Source organism: Pyxicephalus adspersus, chromosome 1 (assembly GCF_032062135.1).
Source record: "Pyxicephalus adspersus chromosome 1, UCB_Pads_2.0, whole genome shotgun sequence".
Taxonomy (NCBI): domain Eukaryota; kingdom Metazoa; phylum Chordata; class Amphibia; order Anura; family Pyxicephalidae; genus Pyxicephalus; species Pyxicephalus adspersus.
Genome location: NC_092858.1, coordinates 170,104,923 through 170,129,610, shown reverse-complemented (window position 1 = coordinate 170,129,610; position 24,688 = coordinate 170,104,923). Strand labels below are relative to the sequence as shown.

The 24,688-nt window shown below is 39.4% G+C and overlaps 1 protein-coding gene across 1 annotated transcript in view; it reads right to left on the bottom strand.

Annotated features, from left to right (window-relative positions):
• Positions 1–802: 802 nt before the first annotated feature.
• LOC140321616 (OX-2 membrane glycoprotein-like) overlaps positions 803–24,688 on the bottom strand; it is a 77,868-nt gene continuing 53,982 nt past the window's right edge. The window contains exons 5-8 of the transcript XR_011918987.1: positions 12,040–12,345; positions 8,139–8,235; positions 3,731–3,785; positions 803–2,172 (exon numbers count right to left, since the gene is read on the bottom strand). The gene's annotated coding sequence lies outside the window, so the exon portion shown is untranslated. The remainder of the gene's footprint in view (positions 2,173–3,730; positions 3,786–8,138; positions 8,236–12,039; positions 12,346–24,688) is intronic.

Sequence of the window (24,688 nt, the reverse complement as noted above, 5' to 3'; positions counted from 1 at the left end):
AATCCAAATCCTGCTTAGGGTCCATGTTAGTATAAACAGGGTTTATGACTGGTAGTAAGTGCCATGCTCTCCTCTATATCTAGCAGTGTAAACTATTTACCATGACAATTTGGCTGACATTAAAAGTTTGCCTAATATATGTAACACTTTGAAAGAAGAAAAAAAAAAAGTTGCAACACACCTAATACTTGTACCTAGTACTGGTTGTACTGATGAAGGCCCGCATGGGATTTGACATGACACAGGTGTGTTTTCCTCCATCGGATATCTAGGTGTCCTGGATAGTCAATGATATATTGTTAGACAAAATCCTTGTACTGCAGTTGTTACATATTTTTTTTCACCTTTGTATATGGCAGCATATGAGAACAAACAGGAAGAATTATTAATGTGATTATTCTTCCATATAACTCCTACTAATTGGACTTGCCAATGGTCTCCACATTGCAGAACTGTAGACGTGCCTTTTCTCCCAACCACAACCGTGCTATCTGAAATTTAGAAAATATGATTGGGAAGGGGTATTGCTATAGATATTGTAGATATTGCTGTATTGATGTTCCTTTCTGAGGACATTAAACAATACAACATTATTAGACCTCATGCCATTTATTCTCTATGTTTTCTTTATTTACAATATAAATGATACCACATATAATAGTAAAGGCAAAAAGAAAAATGCAATAATTAAGTGTTAGGAATATTGAACATTATATTGGAGTATGGGGGCTCTAGAGTCAGAACCTGACCCTATTTGGAGGACCGTAGGTTATGGGCATGTATCTGCAACTATTGTGCATGTTTTACACTGCAATAATGAATCCTGGACTGTCCCTGGCATTCATAGAATATTTGTAGCTGTTGCAGGTTGCATTGGCTTAGTAAAAATTAATGATGAAAATTATAGCATTATTTTATCAGCAAAAAACATTTAGCACACACAAGAACGTGTTTTGGCACCATTGGCTCTGTAAAGCCCCCATGTATTCTAGATGTGGACTGCACGTAAGACAACAACTTCTGCCCTACTTGCACCCATACTACATGATGGTGTCTGTGCTAGGTTTAGTACACACAGATCTGTTGACTGTTTTGTACTTGATCCACCAATCTTAGTGATATTCTGATTCTGATATTCTGATTGGTAATTGATCATCTGGAAGTCCAAAAACACTGCAAATACAAAATAAATTCTGTCCTTTCAGTTTTTTCCCCTGGTGGAAAGCTCTGGAAATTCTGATCATTTGTTCTTAATTTTCTTTATGCATGGTACATAGAAACTCACCTGCTGTGAGTGTATACCCACAAATACAAATTATCAGGAGGGGAACAGTCATGGTGCTTGTAGATAATGTGTTTCGGGGCTGATACAGAGCAATACAGAAAAGTTATCTTTATTTGGTTTTGATGGTCAGCTCACTGTTCTACGTTTACACCCGGCCCGTGGTATACTAAACACCGCTCACTGAAACTTCCTTTTATGTAATTATAAACGCTTAAAAAGGATATAGAGTCATAGAGTATATGTGCATTTTATATTTATATGAGCGCCATATCTACTCCTAATCGGCTATGTAGATTTGTATAGTGTGTATAGGAGGTCCACTAATATATATTGAATTAGAGAACAGAATACATTGAAAAGTAAACATAATAAAGATTAAAAGAAGATACAAAATATAAAAGCCAACCAATTTTTTAGTAGACATGGCTACCTATATGGCTGTGGTTCATATTATTTTTAAATTTCAATGCAGAAAGTGAAACCCAAAGAAAGAGAAAGCCAATAGGAAGCATAGGCAGTGGACGGCTTGTATTTTTGCAGAAATGTTTCACTTTGGGCAGCTCGTAGCAAGTGTTGGCCACAGTGAACATCAGCTAAACTTCCCTAACATCAGAAATTGCCGTCATTATTTTCACCACCAGACAATTTGCTGTATCTTCACTTCAAATTACATGGGGGGGGGGAGTCTTTATTTTCAGTAAACCAAACGAATTATTATTTATTATAGCTATATGGTTTTGGTTTGACTTAAGATAATTATTTTATAAAAACAAAGCAATGATAGCAGAATATTTGTATTCTGTTTAGTCCTTCCGCAGGCCATTATCACAATTTAACTTGTTTTTCTTCTTGGTAAAGGTGGCATAAGGTTCAATGTCTTGTGTGTCCTAGAAAGACAGAAACAATAGGTTCAAACAATGGCTTTATTACAATATCAACATTTAATGTGATATATTTTACTTATTCCCAAACCAACATAAAATTAATTAATTCAATATATAAGTCATGGAATATATCAGTGTACAGATTACCTATTTCCTTGAAAATACTTTTTTTTCTATCAATACAATTTTTACAGACTCCAAAAATAAGAATAGTTGAGTGGGATTCTTGTGCTTGTTCCTTATAGGTGACCAAGAATGAAGCCGTTGTTTTATCAAGAAACAAGTTAGGTTGCATTTTCAGATATCAGCAAACACATTGCTCACATTAATCTGTGGTTTTATGTGTTTATTCTTAACTTCCTCCATTGCTCCTCATCAACAAGATAATAACGTTTTCATTTTATTTGAATAACTTGTTTAGGATTTCATGATTTCCTCACTGGATCTATGAGCTCCTCCATACAATGCAGGCAAATCATGGCTGTTTGGATGGCAGCAGGGTGCTATTTCCATAGAACATTACAGCACCCTGCCTTGGTACTTTTCTCATGAGTCCTCAGCCCTGATATAAGCAGTGGGCCAGCTCTCTGGATGAGTTATGTAAATATTACAATGACTTGATGGGTGGATTACAGAAGTTGACATTTCTAGCCAAAGGAGGTTGTTGTAGCAAACATTGGGCCACTGTGCAGAACTGACTTAGGGCTTCTCTGCTACTCTGACCTTGGGTCCCTGTTGGTCTGGGGCTCTAATGCACCTGCACACTTTGCACCTCCCTCTGTCTGCCCCTGTAGCCTAGCCTAATTTACACATAGACCACTCAAAGTGACTCCCACTGAGCCTCCATGAAAGAAAACCCGATGAATGAAAGAAACGGGCCAGGCACTGTCTGACTGGGGAGAAAACAGCTAGATGATGCTGGATGTTCTCCAGCCAGTATATTAGGAAGTAGTGCATGGAACACATCCAATGAGTAACTTATTAAAGGATACAAAGCCAAAACGCACCCTAAATCTAGAGATTTCCTTGGTAGCAGGGGTGTAGTCGGGCAGGCATGGGCAGGAACGCAGGGCCCTCATTTTTTTGGGGAATGGGCATGCATGCCCACTCTTAATTTGCAGAGTTTTTGTGTGGTCCGTGGCTCTGACCGGTCCGCCCCTGGTGGGGTCAGGAGAAAGACCCCGCTGGGGGGGTGCACTGGCCAGAGCCACAGACCATCTCCCCCATATGGAATTGCAGGCTCAGGCCGGTGGGTGGCTTGTCTCTCTGAACACAACCCCAGACCTGCGGTGGGAGAGTGGGTGGGTTCTGGTATCATGATGTCACCCTTTGAGTGACACATAGGCAGGGGTGTAGTGAAGCGGTCATGTTTACATAACAATAATGCGCATGCACGCTTGCCATGGATAGTACCGTGCCCCCCCAAAGTTTTTTCTGTACCTAAATAGTAACATTTATTTGTCTAAAATTATTTTTTCCATTTTCTCAAATACCAGGTCATCTGTCCATCTTTCTCACTCTGCCTTCTATCAGTATCGTCCATGCCAACCCTAGAGCATACCTCTGCTTCCTCTCCATGCTGGGGAGATGTGTTGGGTGAATTTTTGAAATGTATTCTGCAAATGAAAAACAAAAAATTAAATTACTGGTTTGAAGAGAACCTGTTAAGCTTTAGTTATGCAACCCAAATCCAACCAAATAGTAATCTTGAATAGAAAACGCTTAGAACGATTGCCTTCTATTGCCATCTGCGTCTACGCTGGGAGATTTATTGTAACTTTCTGTTTGTTAGGTGTTAGACATGACGGGAATTTTTCCAATGGTAAAACAGAAGACAAAGTATACATGGCTGTTGATTTAATCTAGGTATTTATGCCATTCACTTGCTAAGGTGAATTATCACCTTGCAATGGATATTTTAGTAATGTTAGTGAATGCAGGGAAAATGAGTTCGCAAGGAATACCCAATCACAAGATAAGGAACCATACTGGATTTTTCCTTGTAAATAATTTGATGGTTGAAGTCAGCAGAGAATAATATAATTTACTAAACTAAGTGAATTATTAATTGCAAGGTACAGCATGTATACATTTACTAAACCAACCTTATTGTTTCTAGTAGAGTGAGGAAAATTTATAACATTTGCCAAGTTTTTTTTCTGTTTGTGCCCCATTAAAAATTGATTCTGTTTGGGGGATGGATATCAAACAGAGAATGAGGGACTATCTCTAAATAGACTAATACTATTGAATAGTTAAATGAGGTTCTAACCATTCAAATATGTTTTACAACTTTAACATTTTTTTGGAAACATCTTTAATCATAATGATTGTGCAGTTTGGATTTCCACACATCTACTAAGTAACAGACATTTTTCATATATCTTTCTGAGCACCTTTCGCTTGACTTGACAATTTCTACAAGGTCTAAGGTTCTATCCCATTAACCCCAATAGAATTAGTAAAGAAAATAGCTCAGGAATTTTTTCCCCCATCATATAATCAGGCAGGACAATGAGGAGAAAGCCTGGATCAGCCACATGGGCTCGGCAGGTGTTTAGATGCCTAGTCTGATTTTTTGCAGGCTTAATAATATCCTCTGCCCTGGAGTGGTGCTGAATTATGCTCCATGTCAGTAGCAGTGAGATGTGAGTTTAACTTGTCCACACCCCACTTAATTTAGGCCAAGCCCCAAATTTTGCCACGTTTTGTTTTATGACGAATATGATTGTAGGCTGTATTTGTTGACCCCACTTTCTAAATATGTTAAATTTATTGACCTAATAAAAACATGAACATTTTGTAACCTCCTAATGATGATGGAATGACATGATGTGCCTATCTATTCCAGGTGGAAGTTTCAGAAAAACCTGTAGGAAGTAGGTTGGAGAATCAGCCAGAATACTAAACTGTCAGCAAAATGCATATACTCTCTAATCCACCCCAGTCACTCATCTTTCCTATTTTCCCCATTCACTCAATTCACCAGCAAGAGTGTAGAGATATACCCAATATTCCTGAATTTGGGAATCATGAGCTTCCTACACATATTTGACACTGCTAGCTCCTGGTAATTGGCCCTGTGCTGTCACTTGGTTTGATAAAAAGTTTTCTGCCCTGTAGAGGCTTTCATAATGATTCATCATACATTGCACATGGCTTTTTCCTCTCTCTCCATGCAACAAATGCAGCAATCTTTCCCGCACTTTTTTTGAATTTCCCGCACTTTTTTTTTTTTTTAAATTAACCCTTGCATTCCTGCCTCTCTCCTCACCCTGTCATGCGTCCCTTCGCTAAAATAGCTACAGGCCAACTTTCCTAGCCAAAAGGAGGTTGTTGTAGCAAACATTGGGCCACTGTGCAGAACTGACTTAGGGCTTCTCTGCTACACTGACCTTGGGTCCCCGTTGGTCTGGGGCTCTAATGCAGCTGCACACTTTGCACCTCCCTCTGTCTGCCCCTGTAGCCTAGCCAAATTAATACATAGACCACTCAAAGTGACTCCCACTGAGCCTCCATGAAAGAAAAACCAATGAATGGAAGAAACGGGCCAGGAACTGTCTGACTGGGGAGAAGACAGCTAGATGATGCTGGATGTTCTCCTGCCAGTATATTAGGAAGTAGTGTATGGAACACATCCAATGAGTAACTTATTAAAGGATACAAAGCCAAAATGCACCCTAAATCTAGAGATTTCCTTAGTAGCAGGGGTGAAGTCGGTAGGCATGGGCGGGAAGGCAATGCTCTCATTTTTTTTGGGAATGGGCACGCATGCCCACTCTTAATTTGCAGAGTTTTTGTGTCGTCCGTGGCTCTGGCCGGTCTTCCCCCAGTGGGGTTAGGAGAAGGACCACAGACCATCTCCCCCATATGGAATTGTAGGCTCAGGCCGGTGGGTGGGTTGTCTCTCTGAACACAACCTCAGACCTGCGATGGGAGAGTGGGTGGGTTCTGGTATCATGACGTCACCCTTTGAGTGACACATAGGGGTGTAGTGAAGCGGACATGTTTACATAACAATAATGCGCATGCACACTTGCCATGGATAGTACCGTGCCCCCCCTAAGTTTTTTCTGTACCTAAATAGTAACATTTATTTGTCTAAAATTATTTTTTCCATTTCCTCAAATACCAGGTCATCTGTCCATCTTTCTCACTCTGCCTACTATCAGCATAATCCATGTCAACCTTTGAACATACCTCTGCTTCCTCTCCATGCTGGGGAGATGTGTTAGGTGAATTTTTGAAATGTATTCTGCAAATGAAAAATAAAAAATTAAATTATTGGTTTGAGAGAACCAGTTAAGCTTTAGTTATGGAACCCAAATCCAACCAAATAGTAATCTTGAATAGAAACCAATTAGAACGCTTGCTTTCTATTGCCATCTGCATCTATGCTAGGAGATTTATTCTAACTGTCTGTTTGTTAGGTGTTAGGCATGACAGGAATTTTTCCAATGGGAAAACAGAAGACAAACTATACATGGGTGATGATTTAATCTAGGTATACAAGACATTCACTTGCTAAGGTGAATTATCACCTTGCAATGAATATTTCAGTAATGTTAGTGAATGCAGGGAAAATGAGTTTGCAAGGAATACCCAGTCACAAGCTGAGAAACCATACAGGATTTTTCCTTGCAAATATTTTGATGTTTCAAGTCAGCAGAGATTAATCTAATTTACTAAACTAAGTGAATTATTAATTGCAAGGTACAGCATGTACGGTATACCTTTACTAAATCCACCTTATTGTTTCTAGTCGAGTGAGGAAAATTTATAACATTGGCCAAGTTTTTTTTCCTGTTTGTGCCCCACTAAGAATTGATTCTGTTTGGGGGATGGATATCAAACAGAACAGAGAATGAATACTAATAATAATACTATTAATAGTTAACTGAGGTTCTAACCGTTCAAATATGTTTTACAACTTTAACATTTTTTTGGAATCATCTTTAATTATAATGATTGTGCAGTTTGGATTCCCACACATCTACTAAGAAACAGACATTTTTCATATATCTGAGCACCTTTCGCTTGACTTCAATTTCTACAAGGTCTGGATCACCCACATGGGCTCAGCAGGTGTTTAGATGCCTAGTCTGAATTTTTGCAGGCTTAATAATATTCGCTGCCCTGGAGTGGTGCTGAATTATGCTCCATGTCAGTAGCAGTGAGATGTGAGTTTAACTTGTCCACACCCCACTTATATTCGGCCAAGCCCCAAATTTTGCCACATTTAGTTTTATGACGAACATGATTGTAGGCTGTATTTGTGGACCCCACTTTCTAAATATGTTAAATTTATTGACCTAATAAAAACATATGAACATTTTGTAACCTCCTAATGATGATGGAATTGCATGATGTGCCTATCTATTTTAGGTTGGAGTTTCAGAAAAACTTGTAGGAAGTAGGTTGGAGAATCAGCCAGAATACTAAACTGTCAGCAAAATGCATATACTCTCTAATCCACCCCAGTCACTCCTCTTTCCTATTTTCCCTATTCACTCAGTTCATCAGCAAGAGTGTAGAGATATACCCATTAATTCTAAATTTGGGAATCATGAGCTTCTTACACATATATGACACTGCTAGCTCCTGGTAATTGGCCCTGTGCTGTCACTTGGTTTGATAAAAAGTTTTCTGCTCTGTATAAGCTTTCATAGTGATTCATCATACATTGCACATTGCTTTTTCCTCTCTCTCCATGCAAGAAATGCAGCAACGAGGTGGGGGGGGGGGGGGAGAAAAGACAAACAATAGATGCTACATGAGGAAGTTTTAAAATGAAACTATTATTTTGTTGCACAAAGTTTACTTCACACGTGATTTATGCAATCTGAAAGCTTTGTGTGGGGATGGAAATGTATGTAGTAGAAAGTATTCTCGGGACATATTATCTAGCATTAAAAAATTATTAAGTTAAAGCAAAAGGTACAGGAAGATACATTTTTTGAAAGAGATACCTGACATTTTGGATATAGAAAATATAACTCAGGGAAAAGAGAAGTATGACGAATCCCAAACAGATGCAGATAAACGTCCAGTTTAAACCTGTTAAAACTGAAAACAAATGCACAATGATCAGTACACACATAATAATAATGCATGAAGATATAGTTGGTGAACCAATGGCTCAGGTGCTTTTATGTGAGACAACTATCTATCATTTACCTTCACTTGCTGCTATAGGTTGTCTTTACTTACTGCTTCCTACCATCAATGTCTGTGTAGAAATGGAAATTAATTCAATGCTCGCAGCAACAATGTATTGCAGGCAGAGCTGCATCTACCATGAGGCGAAGTAACCCCAGGCAGCCCTATTTGTAAGGTGGGGGGAAGACTCTTCAATACATCCCCCTTCACAACCAGACCAGCAGAAGAATGAGTGGTACCACAGCAAAGTGGGGAGTGATTTTCTGCCCAACAGACTCTGCAAAGTTCTGACAGCAGGAGGAAATTAAAGGGAGAAAGCAACACAGGTAAGTAATTTGGGTGTCTGTACTGAGGGCCCTGCACTGGGGTTCTTTTAGTGGGGGTCTGCATTGGAGGTTTGCACTGAAGGTCACCAAGGGTCTGTACTGAGACCTATGACTGTGGGTCTTGACCATGACCTGTCACTGGGATCCTGTAGAGGAGGTGGGCCCAGTACTTAGGGGGGTCTGGATTAGGAATAGTCTGTACAGGGGAAATGTACCAAAGCCTGTCATTTGGGGTCTGTACTGGGATCCGTCACTTGGGGTCTGTACTGGGATCTGTCACTTGTGGTCTGTACTGGGATCCGTCACTTGGGGTCTGTACTGGGATCCGTCACTTGGGGTCTGTACTGGGATCAGTCACTTGGGGTCTGTATTGAGATCTGTCACTGGGGGTCTGTACTGATATCTGTCACAGGGGGTCTGTACTGAGGAGAGTACCATATCTTTATTACTGTGTGATGTACATGTATAATATATTTGATAGGTGTATTATATCATGTACAGATTTCAAAGGAGTGAGTTCTTAGTAGTGTGCATTTTCTATTGAAACTAGTGTGTTTTTATTTTATACTGCTAGTATTGTATATATATAAATACATATAAATTGATTTATTGATGTTGCTATGGAGCCTGACTATAAGGGCAAAATGCTCAATTTCCCTCCTGCTGCCTTACAAGCCCAAATCTAAACCTACAAAGGAAAAAATCCCACCCATACCCCAGGGTGCGTAGAAATTTCAGGGCATGCTTGGATTAGCCATCAGGAGGAGCCTGACGATCCAGAAGTGAAGCCACGTTAGGGGCATTAGGAATCAGAACCACCTGTTCCAGGCAGCATCTACGGCCCAGCACAAGCCAGCTGGCCTAGGGGAGCAAAAAAAAATATAAATCTGGTTCTGTTTCTACCTTGTTCTAAATTATGTTCTTTTAAAGTTGACATAAACACATTTAGTAAAGTAGGAACATTATAGTACTTTTGACAATGTTTAGTTACTATCTAAAACTTCCTGTCCTGGTGACAAAAATAATACCTCCCCTTACATATGCATTACTTGTATAGAAGTCACATTGATGAGAAGTAGGGGAAAATGTCTCCAGTGAAGTCACATACAAAAGCAATATTATTAAAAACTGAGCAGTCCACTCTGTCCAAAACTAAAATAAGATTTTCAACTTATGTTAGGCTTAGCATAGTGAAATATGGAAATATTACTGCACCTGTTTCCAAAATATAATTTGGTTGCCTAGCTTTTTGATAGGAAAAACTTTCGTGGTTAAGTGAGTGACAACTTTAGCCCCTATAATAGATTAAAATAAAAAAAAAACTTTATTTATATGGGTGGGGTGAAAACTGTTTTTTTTAAATGAACACTTACCAATTTCACTTTCTGCTTGAATGGATGAATTCCAGGGATTCGAAAATGTAGGGTGAGTCACAAAACATGTCACGTTGACTCCTTTCAGCCGATATGTGCTAATCACTGTCAAGGTATCATTTGTTACCTTGATTTTTGTAGTACTTATGTTATTTGAATGTGGGATCCAGGAGATCTCGGCAGCTGGGAATCCACTAATAGCTTTACATACCGGAAATCCAGAGCTGCCAACGTCAAGGGACAAAGAGGGCTGGACTACACAAAAATGAAAAACAAAAAAAGTTTTGATGGATTATGGCCAACCTATTATTTTCAAACCCATGGGGTAGCTACAGAAAAGCTTTGGTGCAGGTGATGGACTGGGACCCTCGTCTGGCTACCCAAGGGGATCCCCATATACATGTGTTACAATGAACCTTAATTTATTTTCTGCATTGGCTAAGAGTGAGGCAGAGTTAGGCCACCTTTCAAATTTTTAATTTCTGATTAGTGTCTTAGTGCTGTCTGTGTTTCCATTGGGGAGATTTACCCCACTATGTGTACTGTGACCAAACACATTGGGCTGATTTATTAAAGTTCTCCAGGGCTGGAGAGAAAACACTTTCATCAGTGAAGCTGGGTGATCCAGAAGGGGTCTGGTGCAGGATTCAAAACATTTGTTAGCAAATCACTTTGAAGAAAGCCATTCCAGGTTTGCTGGATCACCCAGTTTCACTGATGAATGTGTATCCTCCCTAGCCTTGGAGAGCTTTAATAAATCAGTCCCCATGAGTCCCCATGTTAGAGTTTTCCCCAGAACAGAAGGTATAGGGCGTGAAGTCACAATGTAGTGAAATACACCAACAACTAACTATATCAGCTTCATAGCTTACCGCCTTGAGAGAACTACCAAGGAGATTCTGAGTTCTCCACTTACACTCTTATGGTTTCTATTCTCCAATATTGCCACCTTTACTACCCCTTGTAAACTACCAGAACATTGCTAGCAGATAGTGATGAGCAAGCGAATTTTCAATCTTGCGGCGAATTCGTCCACTTTCACTTGTATTGAAATTGTAAGCGACAATGGCCGTTGTAAATTTGCCAAACGAGATCGAATTAAAAAAAAAAAAGATCTCGGGCAGCTGTGCTTATCAATGAATGCAGAGGCTGGATTGGCTGAGGAAAGCTTTTCCTATCAGCCTGGTGACCATGGAAACTGAACTGCAGATGAACTCTCAATGGAGAAACTAGTTAATTAATTAACCTCTAGTGCCAGGGATCGCAAACAGGAGGATTCCCAGGGCTGCAAGAATAAATGCAGCCCTGAGAATCCACTGGAATCCCGGGGCACTAGAGGTTTATTAACCTCTAGTGCCGGGGATTGTAAGGATTTCCTCGGTTTTCCGATGAATTCGCAAAATCGGTTTGCCGAAATTTCGCGGACCCACCGGAAGTTCGAGAAACTACTACAAGCAGACTGTTTCTGCCTGCAGGCAGCATTCAGAAAGTTTAAATATACAACTATCTGGCTGCTCTCATCCCTATCTCTATCATAACACGTGGTCCCCTAAATCATAAACCGGCAGATGAAACATATCAAATTCTTAAATTCCCTAAAAAAAGCCCTCATTGGGTGAAATGCGTTGGTACCGAGTTCTTTCTACTCTTTTTATTGTAACTGCTAAATTTGTAAAAAATGACCACAGACTTTATGAATTATTATCTCCAAGCAAACTGTGTTAGCAAAACTTCTAGCACAGGAGAACTTTGTAAAGTTGAGTATGGAGTTGTCCCTATTAGTTATTTATTAAATTTCTACAATTTCTATGATTCTTAGTGCCAAAAAAAAGCCTGTCTTTTTCTTTCCTTTCCCTTTTTCATTTTGTCTAGTTTGAACTATACATGTGTTAGGTCAGCAACTCATAAAGCCCTGGTACTGTAGGGTCCAGATGGTGCATGTTTTGCTTGAATATTTGGCATCTATACAATACGGCTGACTAGAATTATGCTTAATGTATATTACAACACACCTAATACTTGTAAAATGGTTGTACTGATGAAGGTTCCCTTAGGATTTGACATTTCACAGGTATAAATTCCTCCATCAGATATCTGGGTGTCCTGGATGGTCAGTGATGTATTGGTAAGTGTAATTCTTGTACTGCAGTTGGTGTGTAGTATTGGTCCTCCTTTGTATATGGCAGCATATGAGAGCACACATGAAGAATTATTAATGTGATGAATCTTCCATATAACTCCTACTAATCTTTCTTCATAATGACCTCCGCATTGCAGAAGTGTGGAATTGCCACTTCTCTGGAGCACAACAGTAACATCTGAAATTCAGAAAATATGATTTCAGTCATGTGTTAAATTGAGCAGTCACATCATTTCTTGTGTTCTGACATGCAGATATTGATATATATCTATGTATATGACATATCACTAGGCTGGTCAATAAATCAGTATGTTCCTTTTCAGGGATATTATCTACTACTTTAAATTTAACATTCTAAACCTTGCATCTTGTGTTCTGCATATACCTTATGTATGTGTATATATATATATATATATATCTTATATTGGGAACTCTACAGTCAGAGCCTGACCTCATTTGGAGTACTGGAGGTTATGGGCTTTCATTTGCAGCTGATGCATGGATTACAATGCAATGAATAACAGCACTGTCCCTGACATTCAGGAAATGTGATTATTGCAGGTTGTGCTTGCTTATTGAAAGTCTATCATTTGAATTCTATAAAACAGAGGACGCTCCCTGTTCTCTTGCAACCTTTTCTAAAAACATAATTTCACCTTCACATAGAAACTGTGGGGAGTCATAAAAGAAAAGGATATGCAAATGTTTTCTTCTGACTCAGAACACTTCATGTTTCCTATCAGTGACTTCTGCTTTCTGTTTCAGTAACAATTTGTTGGTCATATTTAAAATGATATAATAAAGGGTCAAATTAAAATAAAAAAGTAAAAACTCACCTTACTTTGTTTATACATTCAGAGCCGCGGACCATGTCTCCCAAATACAGGCTCAGGCTGGTGGGCAGGTTGTCCCTCTGAACACAACCCGCCCACTCTCCCATCACAGGCTCGGACCTGCAATAGTAGAGTGGGCTGGTTCTGGTATCCTGGTGTCACTCTGGGGGATGTTTCTTACCCTTTAAGAGACACATAGCCAGGGGTGTAGTGGGGCGAGAGCATTAAAATTATGTGCATGCGCGCTTTCCATTGTCACTACCATGCCCCTTCTTCTTTTTTTATGACTACACCCCTGCTCTTGGCTATCTGTAACGGTGACTTTCATCCCACCTCCTAGCAATGTATGAATGGTCTTTAGTTTCACTCTTCATTTGAGCTCCACCGCAACCTTTTAGGTCTATGTTTAGATGGACGACCAAGCAGTTGACTGATCTCAGCCACTCAATTTCAACCATTATGTACTCGAGATCTAGAAGAAGAAGGTATTGGCTTGACATTGATTAGTGTTAGTTAAAATGCTTATGGTTGTTTTGTGATTCTCTTGCCCTATGTTGCAAATAATTTTGCATCACCTGCCACCCTTCAGAACACTTCCAACAACCATGTGGGCACTTGGTTTGATACCTGGCATGTTAGGTTTAGTAGATACAAACATACCTGCTAATATTATTTAACCAATGACTTGATTAACCAATCCATTCATCTCCTGATTTGTAACTGATAAGTCGCAAAAATCACATCAGTCACAAAACATTGCACGCACATATGTAATTCTGCTATTCTCATCATTTTTTTTCCAGATAGAAAGGGAACAAAATTCTGATTGCATGTCATTGATATGCATGGTACATTGCAAAAATAGAATTTTGGAAAAGAAAGAACATTGCAAATGTGAATTTAAATATTTTGATTTTAGTTGTAATTTTAAATTGGTCCATTTAAGGCATAAAACACTGGACCCACCAGCAGCTACAAATCATCGGTTATAAATGGAACGGCCCTAAATTGCTCGTCACACTTTTAAACCACTTGGTTCAGAAATTTCTCAAATAACATTAAATAAAAAGGTGAACTGTTGTGAGTGTAATTGCACAATTAGACAATATCAAGAAGAGAACAATCATGGTGCTTGTAGATAATGTGTTTCAGGACCTGACAATTACAGCAAAATGATCTTCTACGTTTTAATGGTCAGCTCATCGCTCAACGTTTACACTCATACTTCTGTTTAGATTCCTATTGAAACACCTCTCACCTAAACTTCCTGTTATCTACTTCTAGACAACGTAGAACCAACAGGGGTAAAGAACTTTGTATTTTGTATTTTTGCAGAAATGACATATTGAATTGAGAAGAGAAAGTTATTCATTTTGAGCCAGTGTTGGTCATTGTGAACATAAGCTAAGCTCCCGTCTCATCAAGTTGTCTTTTTTTTTACCACCAATACATTTTAAATAATGCATGGAAATAAACTGGGGGGCAGACCTAAATTATTATTTTTATTTTAAGTCTTAAGATGTCGGCAGAATATATTAAATTATAAATTATAAATTATATAATTTCTGTTCCACAGTCCATCATCATTTATTTTGTAATAAAATGTTTTCTTTCTGGTTATAGGTAGCATGGGGCTCAATTTATGTCTGTTCTATGAAGACAGAGACAATGGGCCTGATTTATTAAAGCTCTCTGAGGCTGGGGAGTTTGTACTTCCATCAAGCTGGATGACCCAGCAAACCTAGAGTAGATTTCTTTCAAATAATTTGCTATTTGCTAGAAAATGTTTTCAATCCTGGACCAGATCTTTTCCATGTTTGCTGGATCACCCAGCTTTACTAATGAAAGTGAATCCTCTCCAGCTTTGGAGAGCTTTAATAAATCAGGCCCAAAGGTTTTATAATATGGCTTTATTAAAAATGCAACATTAAAATTGACACATAAACATTAAAATTGATAAATATTCCTGAACCAACATAACAGGAATGAGAAAGCAAACCTCAATCTTTTAACAGGAAGGTTGAAATGAAATGTTTTTGTGATAGATAATACCTGTCTTGGAATAAATAGAATGGTGGGAATACTTTCATAGACTCCCAAGGCAAGAATATATCAGGAAAAAAGAGTAGTTTTTCAGAAAACAGCATTGTGTGGTTTATTCTTTCAAATACCAACTTTCTCATTTACTCCTAATCCACATGCTAATAAAGCCTTTCTGTTTTCATTGTATACCTTGGTTTAGAACCGGTGATCTCCTTCTGTTCTTTTCTGTGTAATGCAGGGTGATGGTGGAAAGGGGCTGGCAAGGCGCTGCTTCCAAAAAAATTTCAAAATCATGCCTCAGTATTTCCTCCAATGCTGAAATAAGCAGGGGTCCCACTCTTGAATACCCAATCCCATGCTGGTAAATCATAAATGAGTTTTCCTTGCACATGGCTGTTTCCGGTAGAGTGTGAAAGAATTACAACATTAGGCAAGTTTTTATTCCCCATGTGCCTGGCCTGCTTTCTTTGTGCTGGCTTTTAATTATTTTCCCTCACCACTAGCTGGTGCTGGATTAGGGCCCATATAATTGGTGTAGATATAAGAGGGACACTGAACAGGTATGTGACCCACGTTGTCTTCGGTTGTTTATTTTGCAGATATTGATATAGAAGAGAGAAAAATTGAGGGATGGTCTCACCAGCCACCTTCCACTCACAAGTAATACAAATACAGAAATGTGAAATATGTATATGTAATATGTAGTAGTATATCTAATATGTAGATCTGCCATCTCTCTGAGACAGGCCCAACATTTCCAACTTTTCGGGCACTGTGTCAGCCTTTTGATTAGGTCCCAAGATTTCCTCCTCGGCAATACCTGACAGATTAAAGCCACAAGTTTAAACCAAGAGGAATTTTCCTTTAAAATGGGTCAAACCAGTAGATGGAGCGGTTTCCTCGTGTAAAGTGTGTAACAAATTCATACCTTTGGAGATTTGAGTTTTAAGTTTCTTATAGACTTTTCATTAGGATGCATTTTTAAGAGAGAAATAGAGGGAGAAAGGAAGGAAGGAGGGTGAGAAAGTAAAAGAGGCCAAACAGAGTGAGAGGGGAGAGAGAGCATAAGGGAAAGGGAAGAGAGGTATGAAGGGAGGGAGGGACAGAATTGATAAATAGAGAAAAGAGGGATGATATAGAGAGAGAGGGAGAGAGAGAGAGAGAGAGATGATGATTGATTAAGAGATGACTGATGAGAGGAGAAAGAAAAAGAGAGAGAGTAGGGAGTACTGGAGAAGGAAGAGTGATTCCTTCAATAGAAAGATCCCAGCAGTGTATGTGGTCTCAGTATAATCACTTTTAGTTGCACAATCATTTTTTTCTCCCCGTTACTTTGGTGAGTTGGTGTGGAGTTGGTGCCCCGGCTGTGAGCGTTATTCAGGGTTCCAGTTCCACATACAGATGTTAAAATAGTATAAATGTCGCCCCCTGGTGGCCAAGGTACCCTGGGCCTCGGGGCCTTGAGAGAAATCTGGTTCTGACACATATGTTGCTTTGGAAATGTTTTATTTTTTTTTTTTTTTGGGGGGGGGGGTTCTTTACACTTAGATCAGATTACACAAATAGGCATTCTAAACTAATTAATTTCAGCTTAATCAAAAGTTTTTTTTTTCTTTTGCAGGTAGTTTAGGCACCAATGGGTGATTTTATCAAGCTCTCTGCATTATCTCTGCACGACCTACTCCTGACCTCTGCTCTCTCTGATATGTAGTGCTGACCCCTGCACTCTGTGTTACTCACTCCTTTACTGTACATGTACAGTCTCTTCACCGAAACCCCCCCCCCCCCCCCCTTCTTCCCTTTATCCCAATGCCTTCAGATGAAAGTATTGTACAGATGGAATCTCTGTCATTTATTACAAATTATTATTAAAACATTTTACATACATCACCACATAACAATAACACATAACATTGTAACCTGATTTCAACATTACCCATTAACTCTTTCCACTATTCCAAAGGTAAAATCCAGTCAAGTTCTGGGTCTTCGAAGGCATTACCTCTTTCACCACCATAAAACCAGGGGTATGCAGCTCCCATTGATATACCAGGCTCTTAGGCGCACTTCCCCCACCTCAGGAACGCTATCACTTATATATACTATTCCCACACCAATTACCAACCACTTGGAGATGACTGGCTCTCCACACCACTCCATCATCTTCTCCAGGCACTGCTCTTGAAAACCTCAAATTACCAAATGTCATTGACCAAGAAGCTGCTACACACTCAAGCTCCAACTACTGTAACATCCTTCTCTCTGGCATTCCACTAACCCGACTCTCTCCTCTACAATCTATTATGAATGCTGCAGCCAGACTCATCCATCCTTCCCTCCGCTCCTCTTCCGCTGCATCTCTTTGTAGTTCTCTCCATTGGCTTCCATTTCACCTTAGAATCAAATTTAAGCTCCTGTGCTTTGCCTTCAAATCCCTACACAGTTCTTGTTCCACTTACATTTCTGACATGGTTAAAAAATACTCCCCCTGCCGCTCTCTCCGCTCCTCCAATGACATACTAATGACTTCCTCACTCATAACCTCATCACACGCACGAATACAAGACTTCTCTAGAGCTGCTCCAAATCTCTGGAATGGTCTTCCTCGCCCTATTCGGCTTGCTCCTACTTTCTGCTCATTTAAAAGAGCGCTCAAAACTCATTTTTTCAAACTTGCCTACCCGTCTTCTTCTGTCTGCTAAACCCTCATTACTTCCCACCATTACATATCGCCCATCCTATTGTGTGTGAAATTCCCCCACCTACTAGATTGTAAGCTCTTCAGGGCAGGGTCCTCTCCTCCTGTATCACTGTCTGTATTAGTCTGTCATTTGCAATCCCTATTTAATGTACAGCGCTGCGTAATATGTTGGCGCTATATAAATCCTGTTTATTAATAATAATAATAATAATAATAACCATAAAGAGAGAGGGTGGGAATGTTCTCTTCTACTGCTCAGACCTCACCTCTTCACCCCCACTCTTCTATATAACTTTTACCCCTTATTCTATTTATTTTCTAACCTATCCCAGCCTTGACCTATTGAAATCTTTACCCCATCTTTTGACCCCACCCAGGTATGCTTAGCCTTCTCAACCAGTCTTGTTGGTCGTACACCTCGCTCCCTCCTATCCCAGGCTCCTGGTCTTTCTTTCTGCAATAGTGACCTCTGCATTCTGCAGTACTTATTCCAGTTCTGTGCACATATTATACCTTTGCACCTTGCATTGCAAATGACTGCACCCTGCACATCACCTTACATGGTTTTAGTTTATGTATTCTTCATTACATTCAGTAATCTGTTGACTATTGAATTCTGTTTGAAAACTGGTGGTCCAGTCAGCAAGAAAATGTTGGTGGTCGCAGTTCTGGCCAGTGCGCCCTCCAGCAGGGTCAGGAAAAGGACCCTGCAGGGGGGCACTTTGGCCAGAGCCATGGACCATGTCTCCCATATGGATTAAAGGCTCTGGGCGGTGGATGGTGTGTTTCTGGACACAGCCTACCCACTCTCCCATCGCAGGCTCAGTCTTGAGAATGGCCGAGTTCAGGCATCATGATGTCACTCTGAGGGAAGTTTCTCCCTATTTAAATGACACACGGCTGTGCATTTAATTGTCCATAGGTCTAAAAAGGTTAGTGACCACTGGTCTATATTGTGTCAAAAAAGCATAGGCAATAGATAAGGGGTGGGGTGCTGGGGTGGGGTTGGTGGGGGTGTCTAAGTTTTATTTGTGTTCTACCTTGCTTATGTAGTAATGGAAACATTTTATGGGTCAAAGCATTTGTATGTCCCTCCAACTGTTAGCGCAGTTTGACAACATATTGTATTGTATAATATTCTTCATATTGCTCAGAACCATTGCTCTCCACAGGGTGCCCAGGGATGCCCAATATCTTCTACAATCCCAAAGCTTCCCCTAATATTTGACAATATCCTCCAATTTCACCTGAAAAAGTGGGAAAAAGCCTTACTGTACTTCCAAGATTCAGCAATGTTGCCCAGTAAATGTTTGAAATTAAATAATGGGAATTCTGGTCAAAAATCCAGAGAAAATCTCATAGAATTTGTTCCCTGAATAAAGATTTTAGAGAATGTTTTATAATTATGCCAATTAGCATGCAAATACATAATAATCTATACACCTATTATCTTCTATCAACATTTCCTTTCTAAGCTACAGAAATGTCTGAAAACGTCTGTAAACTGTCGAATATTTTTGTTTTTCCTAGTCAATTTGAAGATCATCCACGAGGTGGTGGTATACCACATACAAGACAACGCAAGCAGATAGTGTTTGTACTTATGTTCCACTAACCGGACTCACTTCTCTACAATCTATGATGAAAGCTGCAGCCATACTTATTCATCTTCCCATCTACCTATGCACCCCAAAAACAGCCTTTCCACCTACCTACCCCATAGACATCTTTCCCACCACTCCTCTTCTTCTGCCTCTCTTTGTAGTTCACTTTCACATTGGTTTCCATTTCACCTTTTATCCATTTATTTTCTTGCCAACTGGTAGCCACCATGATGGGACCATAGTTGGTCTGGGCAACCTGCTCCCTCTCCCATGATGTTGCTGCTATGCAGCTTCCTATTCTTTGTCCTCCCGGTACTTTTCATTCTCATGCTCATGCCTTGGTCTTCAATCCTTGTTGGGTCATGCACCTTGTCCTCCTTCACCTGCCTAAACTCACAGCAAGCCCCAGCAGGTGGCCACTTGTATTGTTGGATTAAGATAATGTGGCTGATCTTGAAAGTCTGGTAATCCTGTGGAGTGTGTACGGTAATACAGAATGTCTCTTGACAGACTGACACATGCATTTCTTTCCATTGGATACATTACTATTAATTTGCAAAAAATTAAAAAAAAAATTATATAAAAAAAGTATTTAGGGGAAGCCTTTTTTATTTTGGATATAGTATGGAAGAGTTATACCCTCAGTTATGGTTTATGTCATGTATAGGGGGAGAGGGCCACAAGGGGGCACTACAACTTGCACAGAAATGGTCTGAACCCTGGGAAGGGCCAAGGTGCAGAGTCTAAGCAGTAACCAGGTTTCTCCAGAGCCTCTAGTGTTGAGGATGTTGCGCTGCTGGTTACTGCCAGGTTGTGGTACTTGGGCACACCAGGGTGGTAAGGAAGATACACAGTACTAATTCACTACGCAGAAGAATTGTCATGGAAGACCGGGATCGAGGCAGGCAGCAAGCAAGAGAGGTCAGGTCACAAGCCAGGAGTCAAATATCAGGGATTTAGGTAATAGACACCAGTGACACAGGGGCCACTCTGGACACATTGAACAATGGAGACACTGGAAGCAACAGGAGGCACAGGTGACACAGGGATAACCACTGACAGAGAAGAACACTGGAACAGCACAAGAGAATGGTCTGGGAAACAGCAGACTGGGCAATAAAAGGTTAACACAAGAGCTGGACAGGGGAAACACCTAATTAGGCAACAGGTGTGCAGGAACTTGCCGGAACTCAGCGGAGCTAGCTAAATGTCCGAGCTAGCTAAATAGCCTGGGATGATTAAAAGGGTATTTCCTGATTGGCCGGCGGGATGGGCGAAACTTTTAAGGCTTGGGAGCGCAGGCACACCCAGAGTCAGAACTGCACGTTGTAGTGAGGAAGAGGTAAGTGTGACAGTTTATTGCTGTTTGTATACCCATTGTAGGTTTATGTAGGGGTTTTCCTCAGTCTGCAGGAAAACTGACACTTCTGGTAAAGATGACTTCCTGAAGTTCCCATAGGGATCACTAGGAGGAGGGAATACTGCCTGTACAAATGAATCCCCACTTCTAGTCTTTTTTATAAGTCTGCAGGAAAACTGACACTTCTGGAAAGATGACCTCCTGGGGTTTTCATAACTTTCACTGGTTCCACCTGCTGACTTTCATCTCTCTACCAATGGGTGGAGGTCAGTAAGACAAACCAGTGAGAGCTGCAGGGCATAAAAACTTTTGCAGCCTTCTAATGCATCTGACATTGTAACAGAGTGAAGCATTTTGAAAGATGTAATTTCACTTCTGGGTACTTAAAAAAAAAAAGTTTCCTTTCCTCTTTTATTGGAAGCACACAAAGGCAAACACAAGCACATACATACTACTCTAACAAGATGGAGACATTCAACCCAAGACCCAACACCTTTGCTTGAGGATCAGTAACTGTTTACTAGACATAAGTTATGGTTTGCAAAACACTTTATGCGAATCCTGGACACTGTTGAACCAGCAAGTAGGCAACTTATGTCTGATAAACAGTTACTGAACCTCAAGCAGAGGTGATACTAAAAAATAACTGTACATGTAACCAAATACTGTTTGCTGTATAACATACTATGGATTTGTAAAATATATTACACTTGCCAAAAAAACCCTGCTGGTGAATGTTGTTTATGTTTTAATTTTCAGCTTTTACTTGTTTAGCAAAATGTTATACATAAATAAAAGAAGTAATAATTTAGAATACATCATGTGATTATACAGGACGTCAAAACTTGTTGGGTCCAGGGTAGTCAAGAAAGAAGTTTCTGTATAAATAATGGGGACTTACATGAGCTGTCTCATATAAAACAAAAATATTAAAAGGCGGAAGAGTCCTTCACTCAAATATATACAAAAGAAAATAATATGAGTTATGCCTACCACAAATATAAATACCAATTAAGAGGAATAGAGACAGAGGCGTTTTTGACATTACGTATAGGCATCAAAATTTACTATGTATTATTGGCATTCATAATATACAATAGTACAAAGCAATGATCTGGCCACTAGGTGGCACTAATCAGAGTACCGTATTTTTCGGACCATAAGACGCACTGGACCATAAGACGCACCAGTTTTTAGAGAAGGGAAATGAAGAAAAAAATAAAACTATAGTCACAGCCATATTACATATTAAATACAACACGTTTTGCCAGAGAGCTTGGCTTCTTCAGGGCTAAAGGGTAAAGGAATATTTTTCACTATAAATACACCAACCAATATAAGTTAGTATTTAAAGAAATATTGCCATAAATATTACCACAATACATTAAAACAAGATAAATGTGCTATAACCTTAATGGTAGTACAAAGTTCAAATTGGTAAAAGAAATCATAAAAGATGTCAGGTAATTATTTAGTCATGTGTACCAGGGGTTGAATAGATATTCTTCCTCAGAGTCGGTTGGTCAGATATAACTTTCTGTTAATGACATCAAGGTGTATAATAAGCACCTTGTAACATATTGCACAAACATTACACTGGATATGATCTCTATAACATGCTGATCCGTGTTAAAATGAAGTCGAAAAAAAAAACAACAATCATTTTGTAACTGTTAAGAAAAAAAATGATTACCTCTTCCTTTTTCAATTCCTCCTCTGGATTTCAATAAACATAAAGAAAAATGTAAAGAGACATCAACATATTTGACCCATCATCTGAATGTTAAGCCTCCCATGTATAGACATCCAAAAGCCCCGAGACGGTCATTGGGTGCCACCATCTTGATGCAATTTCCAAATCCCTGGCAGACTCGTGTGCATTCACTTTTGTTACTCCCCCAGTAGCTTCATAAAAAGATATATAAAAGAAAATAAACAGAGGCAGCAGGAAGTAGATTGGCCAACTCAGAGGATAATTAGACACCCCATAAGAAAAGGGGGCTTTGAAATGTACTGGGGTACAGGGGGGTATGAGGTACGGGGCTGTGTTGGGGATTGGATTCACCTGAATTTCTCAAATTCGGGTACCGGTTTTGAGAGGTCTATTGCAAGTAAATAAAACAATAATTTAAGGGAAAAAATTATTTTCCTTTTATTATTTCCTTTTTTTTAAATGTTGAAATTACCTTTCTACAACTAAGCTACTATATCTAGTGTGCAAACATTTCTGCGAAAAAAAAGTTCCCTCTTGTTGCATAGCAGCAAGGTACGCATGTTAAATGTTAGGGGTAAGGAAGGAGCAGCATTTTATATTAGAAAATAAAGATATTTTTTACATTAGTTTTTTTTTTTACTTGTGATTCTTTTTTTGTTTTTGTTTTTTAGTTGTGGATAGAAGTAGGGAAGGGTTAGACCTTGTTCTATGTGGCCCAGTTTGTATTGCTGTCTGTGTCACCCTTTCTGAGTTGACATCTGAAAAAAAAGGAAATCCTCCTTTGGGGGTTAATAATATTTTACTTTTATTTTCTATCACATATGTAAGATAGAAAGTGAAGGGAAATCACCCTACTGCGATGCAGGCAAAAAAAAAAAAAAAAAAAATTAAAAGGACTGTACAATAGGATAAAGAGTGGCTTGGTTGCCCAGAGTTGCCTCCTCCAGAAATACAACATGGCGGCATGGCTTGGGTTTGCAAAGTTGTTTCTAAATATATCACAAGACTTGTTGAACATTATTGTTTGAACAGACCAAAGAGGAGGTGTTTGGTAGTGTTGATGTTTGAATTCAGGTTGTCCCTATATTCGACCCGAATATGGCTGTTCAAATTCGGGTAGACCTGACCCGAAAAACACCGGATTCGACAGCAAAAATTCGGGAAAAAAAGTTTAAAAAAAAAAAAAAAAAATTAAAAGGGGTCAAAACTAATTCCTGCGCTATATAAAACTGAATATAAATGTTGGCTTTACATATAATTCAAAGCTTTGTTACACGTCCAATACACCCAATACAATACAATATTAGGATCAATTACAGTCCTGAGAAAAACAAATTACACAATTTGAGGTTCTGCATATTTGGACATAAAAAAAAACAAAATCCAGTCCTTAGCTGGTCCAAAAATTAGGTTAGATAAATACAACCTGAGAAGAGCAACACATAAAATATAACAGAAGGGGATTTTTCAACAAAGGCTAAGTCAAAATAAAGAAAATTATTTATTTCGTATGTGTTTTTATTTTAAACTTGTTCTTTTTTTATTTTTTACAGGTTATCCGGCAATGACATTATGAATCATAATGTCATTGTGGGATTCCTGGACTGTGGGAACTTTGCGGTCACAGCTAATTGAAAGCAGGTACCTTCAATTAGCTGTAACCGCAGGCAATACGAGGGCAATAGAGGTTGAATAGAGATACTATCTCCATTCATACCTCTACTGCTCTGTGATTGGCTGAGAAATAGGAAACCCTGATGACAGCTCAAGCATCATCAGGGTTTCCCTTTCCCCAGCCAATCAGGGAGCGGAGCAATCAGCGGAGCTTTACTATGCTGACAGCTCCGCTCCACTGATTACTCCTGCAGCGCTAGAGGAGCTGTGACATGTATTACACATACAGAATACATGTCACAGCTCCTCTAGGGCTGCAGGAACGATTTCGACTTTTTTATTTTTTTTTTATTTTGATTTTGACTTTGACATTCGACCACCCAAATTATTTTGCTATATTCGAGCGAATAGCTGCCGAATTGAATAGTGAGCTATTCGACCAACACTAGTGTTTGGCCAGACAGCGCGGTGGTAGAGGGTCGATGATTTGATTCGGGATTGTTTTGAAGGCACATCTGTGGGATGACCATGAACTTCCCAGCATACTAAAGTATAATAGAGTCAAATGTAAGGCCAATGGGACTCCAAACAGTCGTCTCTAGCCAAATGTTGCATGGCTTGGCCCACTGTTGTCACTATCAGAAAGTTGCAG